Source organism: Periplaneta americana, chromosome 2 (assembly GCF_040183065.1).
Source record: "Periplaneta americana isolate PAMFEO1 chromosome 2, P.americana_PAMFEO1_priV1, whole genome shotgun sequence".
NCBI lineage: Eukaryota > Metazoa > Arthropoda > Insecta > Blattodea > Blattidae > Periplaneta > Periplaneta americana.
In genome coordinates, this window is record NC_091118.1 from 25,419,534 (window position 1) to 25,442,789 (window position 23,256).

The window sequence follows — 23,256 nt, forward strand, 5'->3', positions numbered from 1 at the left end:
TTTCACGATTAAAAAAATATTCAAAATTCAAAATGTTGGCAGTTCACTGTGCAGTGATTGAGCATTTCCCTCATAACTCAAAAACTATCCAACATTCTGTGATGAAATTTTTTGTGTGTATTTATGCATGTCATATCTACAATATGATGCAAGATCACTTCTCTACCTTTGATAGATTGTCTGATGAAAAATGAATTCATTTAAAAATGATCAAATATCAGTATTTTATTCTAACACAAAATAAAAAAAAAATATTTATTAAGGAATGTAGTTGAAAGAGCATGATATTGTAAACATGAGTTTCAGAAAGAAAATAAAAGAGACAGAACATTAAAAAGTTAACAAGTTTATGAATTATGAGGGAAACGCTTCATCACTGCACAGTGAACTGCCACCGTTTTGAATTTTGAAAAAAAAAAAATATATATATATTTTTTTTAATCGTAAAAATGCTTTTTTCATATAGCAGAAGAACAGTGTTTTACACATATCAATTTTCATTATTGTACAAGATACAGTAATGGAAGAAAAAATGTTGAATATATCCAAAAATTTTACAGCTGTAAGCTGTACTTAATCCCTCAAACTAATACTAATCGAACTTAGGAGCATTAATACTTATAACAAGAGGTTATTGTATACAGAAATTAAATCCCTAGCTTGAAAAATGTAGAAAAAAGAAAATTCATTCCCTAAAGGTGCATTGTCTCGGTTCAACTTTTCTTTCAATTTTACACATTCGAGCAATATCCCAAACTGAAATACCAAGCTGAAAACTATTGACTATTGTTACAGACAGGTGGGCTGGGAAAAGAGGATAAAATTTTAATCAAAATGCAATGTAAATGGTACTGTACGTTGCAGTAGTGAGTGGAATCACAGTCTACTATACTACTATATACTAGACTGTGGTGGAATGGTATAGTAGTGAATGTAGTTATCGATACAGCAGAAGAGGTGGGTGGTAAGAGAGAAACTGCTGTTACCGACTTAAAGTTAAAAAATGCCCATAGATGGCTCTACGGTCCCGGCATCCTGTGTAACTTTTTTCTGTCTTCTTCTCTTGTGTTGTCGATTTCATACTACCGCGTATGTAATTTATATTTGGTAAATCCAATAATAATTTGAAGATATGTTACAGAACATAAATTAACGTTCTGTCCTCAATTTGAACGTTTTTCTGTTATATAGTGCAAAAGATTGACAAATGAAGACCGTATCATAACCGGATGTTCTGTAGAGTGCGCCACATTGTGCTTCCATTTTGAATTTGACGTTCTCTTTCGATTCAGGCATGGTTGGAGGTGGTTGTTTTAACGGGTTGTAGGTAAATAAATGATGTATTTTAGTGCGTAGATTCTCGATTCTTTCTTTATTGAGTTCTTATTGATGAATTACATATTGAATTGAATATTATAGTAGTTTATCAGAGTTATATTGCAAGTCGTAATGTTGAGATAGTTCTTGTAGGTCTACAGTATTTAAGCAACAGCGCCCATGCGTACTGTTATTTATTAATAAAAGTGCCTTCTAGTGAAGTATCTATAGAAATAATTGCAGAAAAGACCATTTAACAGAAATGCATAACTGCGGAAAATATTAAGCAGACCAGATTTGAGCAAAATCAATTTTATTGTGTGATAACGTGATAAGACACTTGACTTAATGCATAACTGGCATATGTGAAAATCTGGCGGCTCCGGTATTGTGCACCTGTTCCAAGAAATGTCCAATTATCATAACCTACATAAAGTCACATTTATTTCTTGAGGTAATTTGCTAGGAGACGACGTTGCAAATATAGACCACGTTTAAACGAAGTATTTTCCCTGGACCAAAAATGCAAGATGCGTTGCTCGTTTCACCTTATTATGAATAACTTTCGGGGAAAGTCGTATTTTAGGTTATAATTCAGAACTTGTTCAATATTTAATAAGATGTTTAGGATTAGTGTAAAACTGGCCTATGTGCAACGACGTCTCCTAGCAAAGTACCTTTTAGGACTCTCGAATATACTCCATAGCTATATGGGTCCACTGCTGTGGAATAAGATTAACATGTCCGACTAAAATGAGTGGGCCCGGATTCAAATCCTGGTTGGGTCAAGTTAACCTGGTTCACGTTTCCGGGGTCTTCCCTAGGTCCATTAAGAACAAATGCTGGGTAACTTTCAGCACTGGATCCTGGACTTATTTCGCTGGCATCATCGCCATTTCATTCAGAGGCTAGCTAACCATCGCAGTTGATAAATCGTCGTAAAGTAAATTTGAAAAAAAATCCATAAATATATATGTAGGTTTTGTGAGCCCCACATTGACATTGTGCTGGTTAACTTTTCCAGACAAAAGGTCTTATGAGAAAACACGTTTCAGAAACACTTTCTTGTTAATGCGCTCTAGGATTTCAGTTGTAAATTTTTGTTAACGATGTTTTTAGGCTTGATTTCTTGAAAAATTTGTACCTTGCAAGTGTAATTCTTATGTTGTGTAATTTAGGCATTGACATACAATCAATACCATCCACATTAGTGACAAGTATTTGACTTCAACTTACCTTTAACAATGCTAAATATTTCCCTGCACCTCTTCCTTTCATAGACAGTTAAAATTAGGGAAGTTGGAGGGAGCCATTCTGTATAATATCAGTTACATATATAAGACTTTTTGGGTTAATACCTTACCACTCTCTGAAGGCAAGTACAGTACAGGGTGTAAGGGGTATAAGTGCCATTATTTTAACTGATGTTTATTCATGTCGTAAGGAAGAAAAAAATGTCCTTACAATTTTTTTAATTGCAATATTTAACTAATTATTAAACTTTACAGGTGAATGTTACTTATGTCCCGCCCACTATAGGCGACATAGTCCAGTTTTACACTAATGCTAAACATCTTGACGGGATAATAAAAGCCTAAACTAACCTAAATGCGTTGGTGTCTATTCCAAAATCTGCGGAAGTCGCTCAACACTTGTTTAATCAATATTCGTTCAGTGGGCGGTGGATACTCTACATTGACCAGTTTACAATATTAGATGTTTTGCAACATTGCTGGATGGGGAGGAGGGAGTTTATAAGTACACAGTAGGCTACAACTGAAGCGGGTACAGACATACTGGCAGTAGCTGCTGGTGACCGAAATCCTCGGTGAGGCTTGTAGTAAGTAGTTTAAGCAAGCTACCTTCCATACAAAATGTTTATTATTGATGACATTACCATATTATTATTATATCATTATTATTATTATCATTAATGAAAAATCACATGTCAATCTTCAAGTAAGTTTCTGTGCTGTGAGTTGATTTCAGTAGGCTTAACTATTTAATTTTTATAAAGCAACGAATGTTATGCTCAACTGAAGAAGCATGTGTTAAAATTCCCCTGGAAATATTCTTCAGATCGCTGAAGTTACTGTTCTCTCTCTCTCTCTTTTATTTATTTTTTTTTTGACAGCAAGAAGCACGACCAACAGCAAAGTTTATTTCGCACCACATTATCAAAGACCCATTTATGTTACACCAGGATGCATTGAAAGCTCGCGTTTTAAGATTGTCTTTCTGAAAAATTGTCAGTGATGGTGTTGGTCTGTCTTAATTTAAAACTTTCCTTTGTTTCAATATTATTTCCTATTGATAACGATACTCTAACAATGAATTTATTACAATTATCATCATTATTTCTCGCATGTCTTTCGATTTCTATTATCCCGAAACACATAACCACAGTGGACCACACCACACGACGACTCACCACTGTTATTCTCATCCCAACCGACACTTGAGACCAGCATTGACAAAAGACCGGGTTCTGAATGGGAGAAGTGAAGGCTAATGGGTGGGGGAATACCTGCTAGCCCACGAGGCCACAAGAAATGTGCCTCAGTTTCAGCTTTCTGAGTGTAACCTTAAAATGCGTAGAAACATACGAAATGCAGAGGCCAGACCCGGCACGAGCGATCCTGGCCTCAGGAACAAATTTTCTACAAGACAAGTCTATATACATCACAAAGTTTTCTACTTCAATTCTATACGCTTCATTGAAATAACTAATATAATATGTTATATACGACTAAAAACCACTACAATTTTGAGATTAAGGAAGCAAAGTGACTGAAGCCTGGCCTCATTTGCCTCGGCCAATCAGCCGCCACTACATACCAGTACAAGACAGATGCTCTGTCCTAATGCCGGAGCGGATCATGATAATACTGTTGTTACATAAAATGAGGAGAAAATACAAACTTTCAATCTCATTAATAGAACAATAATGGTTTTCTGCATAAAATCACACGAACTTTTTTTCTAATGCGACATTTTAATCTCTTCCTCTTCCTTAAAGCAGTATCATTTTTAAACAAATTTCTGGTTGTGTGATTGTCGAAATGGGGTAAGAGACTCCTAGTTTCTAAAAATCGTTGAGAAACTACTACAAATGTTCGCTAAATACATAAATTTTTTTTTTTTTTTTTTTTTTTTTTTTTTTTTTTTTTTTTTGGAAAACGTTGACTGTACATCCTTCTTGCCTCACTTGAATAATGACAACTTTCTCCATAAATTAATAACATGATATTCCTGAACTGTAAATGACATAAGTTTATTATCGAATACCTTGTACTGAACTGTCATCCTCTCTGCAGTAGACCTATGGACAGGGAGTTTGAACTCAGCTGATTTGGTCTTATGTCTGTGCAGAGTACTGCCTGCTGAACACGTTGCCATGTCTCTCACACCAGAATATTAACACATTTAAGCATGCATTTTTATTTAATTTCACGAAAACGTAATAAGGACACGCATTTATTTCAACTAATAACTCTTTGCTAGATATACCTAGGCCTACTGACGTAATTGTTTTCGTAATTTTACGAACGATATAAACAGTATAACGCAAATAAAATTAGAAAATAAATATTTTTTTCTGGGAAAAACTATCAAGTTTTTACCGTATGTTGTATGGACATTTTTTGATCCTGTAGACTGTCCCTGACGACTGTGAAAATTGTAATCTTTCTTGTTTCAGGTATTCACAGACAAGCTCGGAGTAGGTGTTGGATATCTGGAGCAGCTTGATCAGAAGATGGGATATTGGTTCTTGTTGCACACAACACCTGCATAGCTAAGTGACACTCGTCCAGGAAATGCATGGGAGTCTTGGAGAACAGCTACTGGCAGCAAACCTGCATAAACTGGTAAGTACTTAGACCAAGGTGGCTACCCTTATTCAAGACTTCTTCCGACTCACCAGTGAGGTTCTCTTTGATAAAACTGAGCAATCAGTGCTTCTAAATAGGAAATTACCCTGAGTATATTTTTAAGTGACGTGAAAATTATTTATTCTTTTCTGATTTTGAATATAATTCGGCACCGTATTTAAAATAATTCATATTATGAACTGAAACAGCAAAAACAAGGAACTGTTACTATATGATATGAAGTATGTACCATCATTTCCCATAACTATGGTCCACAATGCAAACTATTGAAAGAACATCATAGAAGTAACAGACCGTTCGTTGATAACTGCATTGACTAGACTTCAAACTACAGTACAGCAAAAATATAGATAAACGTTATGTAGTACAAAATTTGAATTGACCATAGTTGTGTTCCTGGACCATAGTTATGAGAAATGACGGTACCGTATGCAGAAGAAAAAAAAAGTACTGTTTCTTAAAGAACCATATGTCTGGGAACCCTAAAGGAGTAGGACATTTTTAAATACAAAATAGTCTGTAAACCTGTATGCAGTTTCCCTACATTCTATTCCAAAGTTTACCTAGAATTTGAAACACTCATAAAGAAATAAGTCAATATTGTAATCTTTCTTGTTTCAGGCATTCACAGACAATCTCGGAGTAGGTGTTCGATTTCTGGAGCAGCTTGATCTGAAGATAGGTTAGCAGTTCTTGTTGCACACAACACCTGCACAGCTGAGTGGCACTGGTCCAGGAAATGTGTGGGAGTCTTGGAGAACAGCTACTGGCAGCAAACATGCATAAACTGGTAAGTACTGACACCAAGGTGGCTACCCTCATTCAAGACTTCTCTCGACTCACCAGTGAGATTCTCTTTGATAAAAACTGAGCAATCATTGTTTCTAAATAGGAAATTATCCTAAGGATATTTTTTAAGTGACGTGAAAATTATTTATTCTTTTCTGATTTTGAATATAATTCGGCACCGTATTTAAAATAATTCTCATTATTAACTGAAACAGCAAAAACAAGGAATTGTTACCATATGCTATAAAATAAGCTATGTACTGTATGCAAAACAAAAAGAAAAAAGAAAAAATGCCGTACTGTTTCTAAAAAAAACTATGTCTGGCTACCCTAAAGCAATAGGACATTTTTAAACACAAAATAAAATCTGTAAACCTGTATATGGTTTCCCTACATTGCTGTTGCAAAGTTTACCGAGAATTTGAAACACTAATAAAGAAATATGTCAATATTGTAATCTTTCTTGTTTCTTTGTTTCAGGCATTCACAGTCAAGCTCAGGGTAGGTGTTCGATTTCTGGAGCAGTTTGATCAGAAGATAGGATAGCAGTTCTTGTTGTACACAACACCTGCATAGTTGAGTGTTTCTCATCGAGGAAATACGTGGGAGTCTTGGAGAATAGCTACTGGCAGCAAACATGCATAAACTGGTAAGTACTGTGATCAAGGTGGCTACCCTCAATCAAGACTTCTCTCGACTCACCAGTGAGATTCTCTTTGATAAAAACTGAGCAATCAGTGCTTCTAAATAGGAAATTACCCTGAGGATATTTTTAAATGACGTGAAAATTGTTTATTGTTTTCTGATTTTGAATTTAAATATGGTACGGTACCATATTTAAGATATTTCTCATTATTAACTGGGGCAAATCGCAATATAGCGAACGTAGAAGCTCCGCCCACGACCCCTTCCACTTTTCCCCTACTAGCTCACCAGACACTCTACGTGATAAGCGAGTGTTGTGTCGAATACACATTTCATGTGGGTGGGGATAACTTCGCCTACTGGCGTTCGCTATTCATTCATTCATTTATTTTATTCTATAGATCTTACATGAGCAATGAAGCTTTAAGATGTGGAACAAGTCAAAATTTTACAATATTACAATTACAATTACAATTTTTACAAATTTTTATAGTTTTACAATTTAGAAAATTTCTACAATTTTTACAATTTTGTGCAATTTTTTACAATATTTTGGCGAGATGTAGTGAGATGAGGTGAGGTCCGAGGATTCGCCAAAATTTATTGCGATTTATCCATTAACTGAAGCAGCAAAATCAAGGAACTGTTACCATATGGTATGAAATGTGTACCATATACAGAAAAAAAACAATGTTGTACTGTTTCTTAAAAAACTGTACGTCTGGCAACCCTAAAGGAACAGGATATTTTTAACATAAAATAGTCTGTAAACATGTATGCGGTTTTCCTACATTGTTGTTGCAAAATTTACCGAGAATTTGACACACTCGTAAAGAAATATGTCAGTATTGTAATCTTTCTTGTTTCAGATATACACAGACAAGCTCGGAGTAGTGTTCGATTTTTGGAGCGGGTTGATCAGAAGATAGGATAGCGGTTCTTGTTGCACACAACACCTGCATAGCTGAGTGGCACTCGTCCAGGAAATGCGTGGGAGTCTTGGAGAACAGCTTCTGGCAGCAAACATGCATAAACTGGTAAGTACTGAGACCAAGGTGGCTACCCTCAGTCAATACTTCTTTCGTCTAATCAGTGAGATTCTCTTTAATAAAAACTGAGCAATCAATGCTTCTAAATAGGAAATTACCCAGAGGATATTTTTAAGTTACGTGAAAATTAGTTATTCTTTCCTAATTTTGAATTTAAATATGGTGCTGTATTTAAAATAATTCTTATTATTAACTGAAACAGCCAAAACAAGGAATTGTTACCTTATGATATGAAATATGTACCATCATTTCCCATTACTATGGTCCACAATACAAACTATTGAAAGAACATTGTAGAAGTAACATAGACCGTTCATAGATAGCTGCAGTGACTTGAATTCAAACTACAGTACAGCAAAAATATAGATAAACGTTATGTAGTACAAAATTTGAATGGACCATAGTTGTCTTCCTGGACCATAGTTATGAGAAATGACGGTATCATTGCGGGAGGGGGGGGGGGGAACTTACTGTTTCTTAAAGAACCGTGTGTCTGACAACCCTAAAGGAATAGGACATTTTTTAGCACAAAATAAAGTCTGTAAACATGTATGCAGTTTCCGTACATTGTTATTGCAAAGTTTACCGAGAATTTGAAACACTTGTAAAGAAATATGTCAATATTGTAATCTTTGTTTCAGGTATTCACAGACAAGACTGGAGTAGATGTTCGATTTCTGGAGCAGCACAACACCTGCATAGCTGAGTGGCACTCGTCTAGGAAATGCGTGGGAATCTTGGAGAACAGCTTCTGGCAGCAAACATGCATAAACTGGTAAGTACTGAGACCAAGGTGGCTACCCTCATTCAAGACTTCTCTTAACTCGGCAGTGAGGTTCTCTTTGATAAAAACTGAGCAATCAGTGCTTCTAAATAGGAAATTACCCTAAGGATATTTTTAAGTTACGTGAAAATTATTTCTTCCGTGCTGATTTTGAATATAATTTGGCACCGTATTTAAAATAATTTTCATTATTAACTGAAACGGCAAAAACAAGGAACTGTTACCATATGATATGAAATATGTAGCATATATGCAAGAAAAAGGAAAAGAAAAATTTCGTACATTTTCTTAAAAAACCGTATGTCTGGCAACCCTAAAGCAATAGGACATTTTTTAACACAAGATAAAGTCTGTAAACCTGTATGCAGTTTCCCTACATTCTATTCCAAAGTTTACCGAGAATTTGAAACACTTGTAAAGAAATAAGTCAATATTGTAATCTTTCTTGTTTTAGGTATTCACAGACAAGCTCGGAGTAGTGTTCGATTTCTGGAGCAGCTTGATCAGAAGATAGGATAATGGTTCTTGTTGCACACAACACCTGCATAGCTGAGTGGCACTCGTCCAGGAAATGCGTGGGAGTCTTGGAGAACAGCTACTGGCAGTAAACATGCATAAACTGGTAAGTACCGAGACCAAGGTGGCTACCCTCATTCAAGACTTCTAGTTTCTTTGATAGCTCACATCTGGTTTGATTGCCAGTTTGTATTATGTATTAAATTGCTCATTGAACTAGAAACAAATTATTTGCATAATGTAGAACAGTGATGATCAAGATTGTGTGACTGTTTATCCCAAAATATTCGTACCAAGGATATTACTGCCATAATATATTGGTCCCAAGTACAATTTATAACAATAATTCATTTCAAGTCACTTTATTCACCCCTATTTACAGTTTGTTCTATTACATCCATCCCCATATGTCTCCACAGAAGCAATTTATTAATTTACGTTATGTTATGACATTTACTGGAGTTACAAAACAAAATCAATAAGATAATGTCCCATAGCACAGAAGTACTGTATAATTTCATCATTAGTTTTATACCATTCATATTTAGACAGTATACTTTTTGTATTCTCAGGTCCATGACTTTGTAAGTCCTTTTCTAGTATTCCATTTCTAAAGTATGAAGAGGGTTAAAACTATTAAAATTTTGACTTTACCAACTACCGGATGAACGGGACGAAACACCACCAAAGCTACAGAAAACTAGTTGCTGGAGTGCCACTACCTGCTCCTGGGTTTATGCCCCTGTTATTCTTGGTCTAGATCCCACGCAAAGTACATATGAATTAGTTTGCTAGGTCTAATTGAATGATTAACAGAAATCTAGCAATAATTCATAATTTTTTTTAACCGTTCTTGTGCGCAGTAATATTGAGTCTGCCAATTTACTCAGATTGTGCAACAATCGAGAGAATATTCTCGGGCTACCAGATCCCATGCAACAAAATATTCCAGAAAGCCATTTTCAGTTTTGTGCTGAGTGTGTAAGTTGTGTCGTGAGAACAGTGTAGAACAACACACTTTATTTGTAATACTTTCGCAAAAAAGTCTTTGTGGAGAAAGTTTCGCTGTAAGTTCTGTCATCAATTTCCCTATTCCCCTGTGCCAGATAAGACAATATACTGACTAGTAAAGAAGTTCAGAGAGACAGGATCTGTACAAAATAAGAAGCCTCGTGTGAATAAACATGTATTAACAGAGGAGAAATTGGACGAAATAGGTTTTCGGTTAGAGCAAAGCCCTCACAAATCTTTGCACCATATAGCACAACAAATAGGGATGTCTAAAACATCTGTTCAACTCGCCACTAAAGTTCAAACCATACAAAACACGTGTAGTGCGCCAGCTTTTGGCATCGGCCTGGTTGGCTCAGTTGGTATAGCGCTGGCCTTCTGTGTCCGAGGTTGCAGGTTCGATCCTGGGCCAGGTCGATGGCATTTAAGTGTGCTTAAATGCAACAGGCTCATGTCTAGATTTACTGGCATGTGAAAGAACTCCTGCAACACTGATATAACCTCGGCAGTTGTGAGCGTCGTTAAATGAAACATAACACTTTTTAACAACCAGCTCTTGGCCCCTGATGATGCAGTTAGGATTCATTTTTGTAATTGGTACCTTCAGTTCAAGAATGAGGTAAGCTTTTTTTGTTTTTATCGTACCGCATATTACTGTCGCACTTTGACGGTAGGAAGACTATTCCTATAGCATGTGGAGGCCGCTAGACTTTTGGTTAAGCTGTGGTGTTTCTTCTCGTCCACCTGATATAAATAAAACTACCAACTCGTAACAACGGAACAGACTTAAAACCATGGCTACTATTTTGTGACAACAAATTTGAGTCATCCCAGTTGGAATGTAATATCGCAGTATCAGTTGATGAGATGAGTTTCAGATATGGTATAATGTGTGCAGGTACATATTGTCGTGGTATGAATTGGTTGGAATGAGTAGTTGTGCCAGCTGTGAACTGGTGGCCTGCAGACTTCATGCAGCTAGCAAGTTGATTAAATAGTAAATTATATTATTGTCATTATTATCAGTGTATTAGTTTTGACCGCATACTTTCTGATAGTCTGTACTGATCTCGAAAAACATGAAATTAGCCTGAAATTTACTTTTTAGATGTGAAAACCAGGAAAAGTCTGGAATTTAGGAGGAAGAATTTGAATTATTTCAAATTCTTCAGAATTGGAATTTATATAGGCTATCACCAAAATGTGTTCTCTGCAGAGAAGATTCGGCTATGAACTTGTAGCACATACTGAACTGCAGAGCCATTAACATCTATACTAATAATAAAATTGTAACCTAAATTTTTCTGGTAATTTTCGCTTTTGCAATAATAACACTAGTCAACAAGGTTTTTGTCACAAGGGTGAAATTGGTCATTTTAGATCAATTTTTGTGTGCTGATACTAGATCTAAACTTGAAAATTTTCCATCACGCACCATTTAAGAGGAAAATTGGAAATTGTGAAAAAATAAGAATGAATTTACCAAAGAACTCTGGTATCGAACTATGGACTTTATTTAAACGGTTACACAGTATATTCATACGTTTTATAACTTATTGTTACTCAGGATATACTAAAAGTGTATTTTAAGGAATAGGTTCTTTCAAATACATGAGTGTGCATTAATAAGGTGCGTAGTGGGTGATATATATCTATTATTTTATTGCTTTATGACGCTAGACCGACAGAAAGCACTGAGAGGGTGGGCTTTTAGAGTGAAATAGATTGCATTTTAGGATTAGTTGAATATTTTTTGAGCTTGTGACAAGTTGTATCGCTGGTTTTAAGTTTTTATCTTTGCGTTTATTTACTCTTTCTCAGAATGAAAAAATCTCGTGTGTTTGTAAATTCGCCAGACAGCTTTTGTTACGTATGTGGAGAATTTACGGCAAAATCGCAGCATCGGCCGTTATCAGATAAGTTGAAACAAGCATATTATTACTATTTTGAATGTAATGTGTGTGATGAGGACAAATCACGGGCTCCCCATATGTGCTGCACAACATGTTACTCAAAACTGATAAACTGGATGGACGGAGAGAAGACTCAAAGTATGTCGTTTGCAGTTCCAATGATCTGGCGTGAACCAACAAGCCATGCAGAAGACTGTTATTTCTGTTTAACAAAGATTACGGGATTTTCAAAGAAAACAAGATCTAAAATTGAATATCCTAATGTTCCATCTGCAATAAGACCTGTACCACCTGGACCAAAACTCCCTGTTTCTAATCCTCCTTCGCAATTGGAGGAATTGGTTCTTCCAATAGAACAAACAGATGATTTAGCTCAACCATCAACATCCTCTGATCAGTCCTATAGCCCAGAACATCATAAAGAACCCCATTTAATTCAACAATGTGAACTGAACAACTTAATAAGAGATCTTAATCTCACTAAACAAGCTGAGATTTTAGGGTCTAGACTGCAACACCAGCACCAGGACTGCTAGCACCAGATACTAAAATTTCATTGTACAGGAAGAGACATGAATGGTTTTCAAAGTATTTTATAATGAAGAATTCTATGTGAATGTGTGTAGATATAGACGGCTTAATGGAAGAACTAGGATTTCAACACATCCCAGAGGAATGAAGATTATTCATAGATTCTTCCAAAATAAGTTTAAAAGCAGTATTATTGCACAATGGAAACACTAAACCATCAATTCCAGTGGCGTATTCAGTAGATATGAAGGAAACTTATATAAATTTGTCAGTTTACTAGATGCAGTCCAATATAAAATATACTGCTGGCAACTCTGCAGAGATTTGAAAATTGTCGCCTTATTGCTCGGACTTCAGGATGGATTCACAAGATACTGTTGCTTTCTCTGTTTGTGGGGTTGTAGAGCGACTGAAAAACGCTACATAGTGAAGACTGGCTTCCCAGAGAAAGCTATGTTCCTTTAGTAAAACCGGAAAAATTACTACTTCCTCCTTTACATATCGAGCTTAGTTTAATGAAGAGTTTTGTTAAAGCTCTGGATAAAAATGGAGAAGGTTTTGCATATGTAAGGAATATGTTTCCGAAACTCAGTGAGGCTAAAGTGAAAGAGGGAATTTTTGTTGGCTCTCAAATTAGGAAACTTTTGAAAGATGAGAGCTTTGAAAAAAAAATTAAGTGTTGAGGAACAAGAAGCTTGGAATGCCTTTGTAAATGTTGTTAGTGGGTTTTTAGGTAACAATAAAGCTGACAATTACCAACAGTTTGTACAAGAACTCCTGCATAGTTACCAGAAGCTTGGTTGTCGAATGTCATTGAAAATATATTTCCTCCATTCCAATCTGGACTTTTTCCTAGAGAACTTAGGAGCTGTAAGTGATGAAAAGGGGGAAAGATTCCATCAAGATATACACAGGATGGAACAACGATATCAAGGAAGGTGGGATTCTAGTATGATGGGGGACTACTGTTGGTTTTTGCTCAGAGCAGGTGACTCAAACTACAAGAGGAAAAAATAACTCTAAGTAACTAAATACTTTTTTTTTTTAATCTAGCTTGAAGTCTGTATATGGTTGTTTACTTATTTGATTTGAGATTTTAATCAATTTAATTTATAAACCTTAAAAAATTATAGTTACTTTGATCCAGTTTTAAATTAATAAAGTAAAAGCCTATTTCGAAGGGAAAAAAAAAGGAACATAATGCCATTTTTTCTTATTGTAATTATTATTAATGCAGCGTTATTATTTTTCTGTAAAACGTCAGTGTATTTTGTGTATGAATTGTGCATCTTAAGAATTTATTTATTTTCACTGTTGTAATTACGTATTTTGAAATGCGCGAAAACATTTTTTTTTAATCAATATATTTCCCCTTGTGTCACACAAAAAATGTTACGTGTTACAGATTTTTCGCTGCCATTTTCGTAATCAGCAGGGTCGATTTAGTAAAAATCAGCTGATTTCATTTCTGTGACAGACAAAAAGTTAAAATTTGTTGACTAGTGTAATCAGTGTAAACATACATAATTATCTCTCCTGAGACCAAAAATAGCACTTTTTGAAATCTTTGTTCACATGTCTGTCCGTTGTATGTCAGTTACCTTTTCACACAACATTGGCAGAACTGATATTCTATGAAAATTAGTATATAAATTACGTTGGATCACACTTAAAATTTAGGCTATATGGGATTCAAAATACGTCATTTATACACTGATGGATCCTTGATCTCCAGAGAACAAGGTGCCAGTGCAGGTGTTATGTGCTGTCTCTTCTCACTTTATAGATCTCTTGGATAGGGAACAAGTTTTGACGGAGAAATCATTGCAATAAGTGAAAGTCTCGGGAATCTTCTATACCACATCAATAAATTTAAGAATGCAATTATATTGTCAGACTCCAAAGCAGCTATTCTATCAATAGTCTCTAGACACACACCTTCATCTCAAACAGCAGAAATAACTAAAGTGCTCTCTCAATTAATATTACTCAATAAAAGAATTGTATTCCAATGGATGCCATCCCATTGTGGAATCCTGGGAAACCAGAATGCGGATGCTTTAGCAAAGAAGGGCAGCACTGCTACTTACAGACCTGTTACTAAATCTACGTTTTACTCTGTGAAAAGATTTATTAAATCTACATACTTAGACTTCAACAAACAAACAAAATTTGATAACACAATCTCAAAGGAAAAAATGGAACTCTTTGCGTCATAATCCACAGTTAACTCCCGATTTACCACGAAAATCGTCTGTAGCTGCATTTAGATTGGCAACAGGCAATGACTGTTTGGCTAAGCACCTGCATAGAATTGGAATATATCAGTTCCTTAACTGCCCATTGTTCAACTCAAACCAAGAAATGGATTCGGAACATCTCAAAATCTGTGTTTCAGTGGCTGACCATGATAATATCTTTGAAAAAATATTGGAGTGCAAGAGGTCAAATGACTTTGTCAAACGCCTGGCATTAGAAAACAACATACTTTCCTTAAAAGGGGGATTATAAGGAAGCCTGAAGTCAATCGAAATATCTGGCTCATACAATTAAATACAAGTTTTATTCCATGTAAAATTTTGATAGGACTGATATTTAAAGACGTATATGGGTTTTAAAATAACAGCGCTTTTTATATCTGTGCTTTTCAGTCTGACTAATACAATGAAGTGAAAACAAATGACTCTGCATTTATTTAAGACGGCCTTGCACAGCAAACAGATGTTCAATTAACACAATTTTATGTACGAGGCCTGTCTAAAAAGTATCCGACCTTTAGCCAGAAAAAATATTTCAAATACCTGACGGGGTTGGGACCCTAATCCCCTTCAAAGTAGGCCCCTTGTGCTTGCACACACTTAGCCCACCGATCCTTCCACTGCCGGAAACACCTCTGGAAGTCTTCTTTTGGAATGGTGTTCAGCTCTGTCGTCGCGTTCCGCATTATCTCTTCTCTACTCTCAAAACGGGATCCTTTCAGTGGTGTCTTCAATTTTGGAAACAACCAGAAGTCGCAAGGAGCCAGGTCTGGAGAGTAGGGAGGTTGGCGAACGGTTGTAATTCCATGTTTGGCCAAGAAAGTGTGGATCAATTGGGATGAATGTGCGGGGGCGTTGTCGTGATGCAAGTGCCAGTTGTTCGCCGTCCACATGTCTGGTCTTTTGCGCCGAACTGTATCACGGAGTCGCCGGAGAACATCGTGATAGTACTCCTTTGTCACAGTTTGTCCTTCCGGTGCGTATTCGTGATGCACAATTCCACGGACATCAAAGAAAACAGTCAGCATCACCTTGATTTTGCTTTGCACCTGCCACGCTTTCTTCGGCCTTGGAGACTCGGAATGCTTCCATTGCGACGACTGAGTTTTTGTTTCTGGGTCGTACCCGTACACCCATGACTCATCTCCAGTTATCACTGTGTTCAGAAACCCAGGATCAGTGTTGGCGGTGCCCAGAAGGTCCTGTGCAACGTCACGACGGAGGTCTTTTTGTTGTGGGGACAACAACTTGGGTACGAATTTCGCAGCCACTCGGTTCATGTTCAAATCATCACGCAAAATTGCATGTGCAGAATCTTTACTCACTCCAACCTCTTCGGCAGTCTCCTGCACGGTCAAACGACGATCTGCCATCACCAAATTTCGCACCCTCTCAACAACAGCTGCACTCCGAGCAGTTTGGGGCCTGCCACAATGCTGCTCACTCTCTGCTGATGTGCGGCCATCTTTGAATCGGTTGAACCACTCCTTAATTTGTGTTATACCCATCGCATCTTCCCCAAACACCTGCTGAATCTTACGAATTGTTTGACTTTGAGAATCACCAAGCTTTTGACAAAATTTGATGCAGTATCTTTGCTCAATTCGTTCAGTCATCTTGCGAGAAAACTAAATCTGACAAACACTTAGAACAGCACCTTACTGGGCGACCACCAGACAGTGACTGGCACAAGCGAATGTGGTGAAAAAATTCAAGCATGCGCATTACGGTTCCTCCTTCCACCGTGCACAGTGGCGCCACCTTAGAATCACTACTTTGTGTGGGAAAATTTAAGGTTGGATACATTTTAGACAGACCTCGTAGATATCATTGTAATCTATATGGATATAAATGTTTATCAATTTTAATATGTAAGGAGAGTGTGTTGTTTGTATGAAGTAATCTCAGAAGATATTTAATAGATTTGGATAATTCTTTCACCATTGGAAAGTGTCTTGTACGTCTCTATTGCTTAACGTTTGGGCATTTCTTCCAGTCAGGCTACCAGCTACCAACCATGCTCTGTCTTGCATGTATCCAAAGGGACCAGGCTAGTTCTAGATACGAGATTTTCCCGGATAATTGATTAAATATTTAAAAAAAATACATGTTCGTAAGTTATGATGCCAAGTGTTGAAACTGTAACGATATGATCTCAGCCACTTGATCATAACTGAGTAACATAAAAGCTATCTTTATTAAAACACATAACACAACACAAATAATACACTAATGTTGGCATTGGATATTCACTGAACATGAATGTGGCAACACGGCCCAGACTGTGGTAACATGGCAGATTTAAAATTTTTTGTTTTTCCCTCCAGTTAAAAGTGCTGTTGCTTTGTGGACAGACAAAAGTGCTGTTGTTTTGGTATTGCCAGTTGATTGGGTGCCAGTGTTACAAGGGATTTTACTGTATTTTGTATTCGAAATGAGGAAATATAAACAGCAAAACTAAATAGGACAACTTACTAACATTGAGCTAATATTCTTCCGAATTCTCTTGCAGATCATTTCTCCATGGGCAGAGGAGGATGTCAGCAGAACTGGTGTGAAGAAGTGAAAGACTTTGACATGGATGCTGTGGGATTGAGGTTCGAATGCATTGGAAACTAATGAATTAGAATGCAAAATATGTATAAATAGTTTAAATCAGATTATATGGTTAAAATACATACACAGATTGATGTGGATATCTGATAGGTGAAATGTGATAGACAAATTAGATACATTTCTGTAAAATCTCAAATCATGGCTAGTTTCAACGACGTCTGTTAGTGACTTCACAGCTCATTAAAAATATTTTGTTTCTTCATTGTCTTAGTATTTTATTAACTAGAAAATTAAATCGTGTTTATTGTGGTGGATTGTAACTGTGATGGGATTATATTAATGGTAAAGAACAATGCCAGATGACTTTCATGGGGTTCTGTGCATGATGTCACCTCGATTACAGGAGTGCTATAGGAGGCATTGGCTTGTACGATATTTTCCACTTCCTTAAATATATATTGTGTCGTAGGTCCTATGATAGTCCACCAATCGTGCTGTAATTTTTTTAATGTCTAAGGAAAGGATAGAAAAAAATTCGAAATGAAAATCATTTCTTGAAAAGTGAGAAAAAAATACTAACTTCGATGTGATCTGTTTAGAATAGACATTTACACCTTCAAAAGTTTGTACGCAGCAAACTTTTTTATTATTCACTTTAGATGGGGGTCAAAGTGAGAAAAATGTTTAGAAAGAATGGAAATTAATTTAAAAAATGATCACTACTCAAAATCTTGACTGGTTTCCGGGTTTACTTACTTACAAATGGCTTTTAAAGAACCCGCAGGTTCATTGCTGCTCTCACATAAGCCCTCCATCGGTCCCTATTCTATGCAAGATTAATCCAGTCTCTGCCATCATATCCCATCTCTCTCAAATCCATTTTAATATTCTCCCATCTATGTCTCGCCCTCCCCAAAGCTCTTTTTCCCTCCGGTCTCCCAACTAACACTCTATATGCATTTCTGGATTCGCCCATGTGCTATATGTCCTGCCCATCTCAAAACACCAGCTTAGTGGTAGGGGTGGGTTTTGTCAACTCGCATAAACAATAGGATTTGTTGCTCTCATACACATTCCTCTGACCTGCTTAGTGACAATCCTACTTATCTTTGGAACTACTTCCACTTTGCCCTCATATAATTGCCCATAAAAATGTTTAAATTAAAAATAAATATGATTGTACCACACATCATATGTAAATTTTATATTTCATAAATGGAGTATAACTTTTAAATTTCTGTGTAAATATTCAGTTACATAACTTAAAAGTTTCTGTTAAATCTGTTTTTCGGTTAACAGAGGTTTTACTATAATTTCTGAATGTATATATCTTTGTTTGAGATAAACTAACATAATTTATTCTAATGTCAGCTCATTTATATTGGTCAGGGAAATAAGTAGTCTTACTGCCATCTTGAGAATTTATTAATTTTAACAGAGATTGATGAAACTGGCCATGAGTTTATAGCCATGCAGGAAAATGTGTAGACATGTGTGTGTATTTTCATCGCACTTGTTCTTATTGCAACTCTATCCCAAAATATACACCAGTGCAAAATGTTATCAGTTGTCAATTTCTGGGATAGATCTCTCGTTACATGCATGTTATTTTATCTTTATGAAAGCGTGATAGATAATATGTAACCCAAGTCACTTCTCACCTTGGGAAGAAGACAGCCACAAGTGCAAAAACTCTACTAACGAGATATTTTAAGTTTAATTTATAATAGGTCCATTTGATTTGCAGTAGTGGCATATGGGTAGTTACGCCCAGCATCCAAATTTTAACCTATCATTTGTAGCCATATATAAACAGACAAAGTTTTTTTTTCCATTTGACATTAGTGTTATCACAGTTTATGAGATTTTTGCACTTGTGGCTCTCTTCTTCCCAAAGTGCGACTTGCCAAAGAGGGAAACCATTATTTAGAAATGACAAATACAGGATCATTACAAAAATAAGATCTACGACAAAGACAACAAAGAACATGATAAAAACCATAACAAAGACAATGAGGACAACAATAAGGACCATGACAAGCTCAATGGCAAGGATCACAATAACAATCACTATACAGACCACGACAGGAACCATGATATGGATAGACAAGCACTTGATGAGCATCACGATACCACAATTTGAACCATGACAAGCACCACAATATGGACTGCGATAAGCATCACGATACCACAATTTGAACCATGACAAGCACCACAATATGGACTGCGATAAGCATCATGATACCACAATTTGAACCATGACAAGCACCACAATATGGACTGCGATAAGCATTACGATACCACAATTTGAACCATGACAAGCACCACAATATGGACTGCAATAAGCATTACGATACCACAATTTGAACCATGACAAGCACCACAATATGGACTGCGATAAGCATTACGATACCACAATTTGAACCATGACAAGCACCACAATATGGACTGCGATAAGCATTACGATACCACAATTTGAACCATGACAAGCACCACAATATGGACTGCAATAAGCATTACGATACCACAATTTGAACCATGACAAGCACCACAATATGGACTGCGATAAGCATTACGATACCACAATTTGAACCATGACAAGCACCACAATATGGACTGCAATAGGCATTACGATACCACAATTCGACCCATGACAAGCACCACAATATGGACTGTGATAAGCATTATACTACAGTTTGAACCATGACAAGCACCACAATATGGACTGCGATAAGCATCACGATACCACAATTTGAACCATGACAAGCACCACAATATGGACTGCGATAAGCATTATACTACAATTTGAACCATGACAAGCACTACAATATGGACTGCGATAAGCATCACGATACCACAATTCGAACCATGACAAGCACCACAATATGGACTGCGATAAGCATTACGATACCACAATTTGAACCATGACAAGCACCACAATATGGACTGCGATAAGCATTACGATACCACAATTTGAACCATGACAAGCACCACAATATGGACTGCGATAAGCATTACGATACCACAATTTGAACCATGACAAGCACCACAATATGGACTGCGATAAGCATTACGATACCACAATTTGAACCATGACAAGCACCACAATATGGACTGCGATAAGCATTACGATACCACAATTTGAACCATGACAAGCACCACAATATGGACTGCAATAGGCATTACGATACCACAATTCGACCCATGACAAGCACCACAATATGGACTGTGATAAGCATTATACTACAGTTTGAACCATGACAAGCACCACAATATGGACTGCGATAAGCATCACGATACCACAATTTGAACCATGACAAGCACCACAATATGGACTGCGATAAGCATTATACTACAATTTGAACCATGACAAGCACTACAATATGGACTGCGATAAGCATCACGATACCACAATTCGAACCATGACAAGCACCACAATATGGACTGCGATAAGCATTACGATACCACAATTTGAACCATGACAAGCACCACAATATGGACTGCGATAAGCATTACGATACCACAATTTGAACCATGACAAGCACCACAATATGGACTGCGATAAGCATTACGATACCACAATTTGAACCATGACAAGCACCACAATATGGACTGCGATAAGCATTACGATACCACAATTTGAACCATGACAAGCACCACAATATGGACTGCGATAAGCATTACGATACCACAATTTGAACCATGACAAGCACCACAATATGGACTGCAATAGGCATTACGATACCACAATTCGACCCATGACAAGCACCACAATATGGACTGTGATAAGCATTATACTACAATTTGAACCATGACAAGCACCACAATATGGACTGTGATAAGCATTATACTACAGTTTGAACCATGACAAGCACCACAATATGGACTGCGATAAGCATCACGATACCACAATTTGAACCATGACAAGCACCACAATATGGACTGCGATAAGCATTATACTACAATTTGAACCATGACAAGCACTACAATATGGACTGTGATAAGCATTATACTACAATTTGAACTGTGATAAGCATTATACTACAATTTGAACCGTGACAAGCACTACAATATGGACTGCGATAAGCATCACGATACCACAATTCGAACCATGACAAGCACCACAATATGGACTGTGATAAGCATTATACTACAATTTGAACTGTGATAAGCATTATACTACAATTTGAACCATGACAAGCACCACAATATGGACTGCGATAAGCATCACGATACCACAATTTGAACCATGACAAGCACCACAATATGGACTGCGATAAGCATCACGATACCACAATTTGAACCATGACAAGCACCACAATATGGACTGCGATAAGCATTACGATACCACAATTTGAACCATGACAAGCACTACAATATGGACTGCGATAAGCATCATGATACCACAATTCGAACCATGACAAGCACCACAATATGGACTGCGATAAGCATTACGATACCTCAATATGGACTGCGATAAGCATCACGATACCACAATTGGAACCATGACAAGCACCACAATATGGACTGCGATAAGCATTACGATACCACAATTCGACCCATGACAAGCACCACAATATGGACTGCGATAAGCATCACGATACCACAATTCGACCCATGACAAGCACCACAATATGGACTGCGATAAGCATCACAATACCACAATTTGAACCATGACAAGCACCACAATATGGACTGCGATAAGCATCATGATACCACAATTTGAACCATGACAAGCACCACAATATGGACTGCGATAAGCATTACGATACCACAATTCGAACCATGACAAGCACCACAATATGGACTGCGATAAGCATTACGATACCACAATTCGACCCATGACAAGCACCACAATATGGACTGCGATAAGCATCACGATACCACAATTTGAACCATGACAAGCACCACAATATGGACTGCGATAAGCATTACGATACCACAATTCGAACCATGACAAGCACCACAATATGGACTGCGATAAGCATCACGATACCACAATTCGAACCATGACAAGCACCACAATATGGACTGCGATAAGCATCACGATACCACAATTTGAACCATGACAAGCACCACAATATGGACTGCGATAAGCATCACGATACCACACTTCGAACCATGACAAGCACCACAATATGGACTGATAACCATTATGATACTACAATTTGAACCATGACAAGCACCACAATATGGACTGCGATAAGCATTATAATGGAGACAATGACATGAAGCATGGCAAATAATGATTAGCTTCACCTTATCACTTTGCATGTGGTGTTAGATAAGTGATTTTTTGGGCTCCTCTAGGCTGAGAAATTTGCAGAATAGATGAGAATTGAAAAATGTTATGGATCTGTCAGAAGTTGCTTCTTTGCAAGGTCTTAAAGAACAGTATGGCATTATAGTAGATCACAGTTATTCAGTATCTTGTGCATTAAAATGTTTGAAATGACTCATTGTTCAAAATCCTTTTTAAGTAGAGTTAGCACTGTTGCTTTCAGGATATCTTGCATAATGGTTCAGCATGTACATATTTTTGTTTGTGATGACAGTATATAAAGTTCTGAAGTGATTGGGTTACAGTTTGTGAGAATGTTGAGTGTTAATAAATTTTAGCAGGCTTGTGATGAAGTTATAATTATTGTATATCTTTATAACATGAATTGTGGTACAAGTAAAATCTTTGAAAGAGAGTATGTGTGTTTATGTTCTTTGCTTTCCTACAACTGCCACCTTTCCTAAAGGGACCCCTTTTTGTTCGAAAAAATTTTCCCGCCAAAAAAGATAGAATATATACGCTTTATAGGCCTTTTATAGCTGCTGGCAGTGCTTGTGCAGAGGTAGAGAGCAAATGATTCCATTTATTTTCTAAGTGCTGCTTATATAGGCTACAGTAGAGAACCCTGGTGGACAAACTGTATACTACAGATACTTCATGAATTTATTCTAAGTCCTGATGTTCAATGGATGCTTTTATTTCTGAACTTGTAT

General features: G+C 36.8%; 1 long non-coding RNA gene across 2 annotated transcripts; it reads left to right on the plus strand.

Annotated features, from left to right (window-relative positions):
• The first annotated feature begins 1,033 nt into the window (after positions 1–1,033).
• On the plus strand, positions 1,034–21,227 carry LOC138716473 (uncharacterized). 2 transcript variants are annotated; one of them, XR_011336672.1, is made up of 8 exons: positions 1,037–1,327; positions 5,018–5,186; positions 5,832–6,000; positions 6,480–6,648; positions 7,514–7,681; positions 8,335–8,468; positions 8,932–9,099; positions 17,219–21,226. It is a non-coding gene; the product is annotated as an uncharacterized lncRNA (long non-coding RNA). The 2 variants fall into 2 exon arrangements; XR_011336671.1 differs by having other exon boundaries at positions 1,034–1,327; positions 7,514–8,468; positions 17,219–21,227.
• The last annotated feature ends 2,029 nt before the right edge of the window (positions 21,228–23,256 follow it).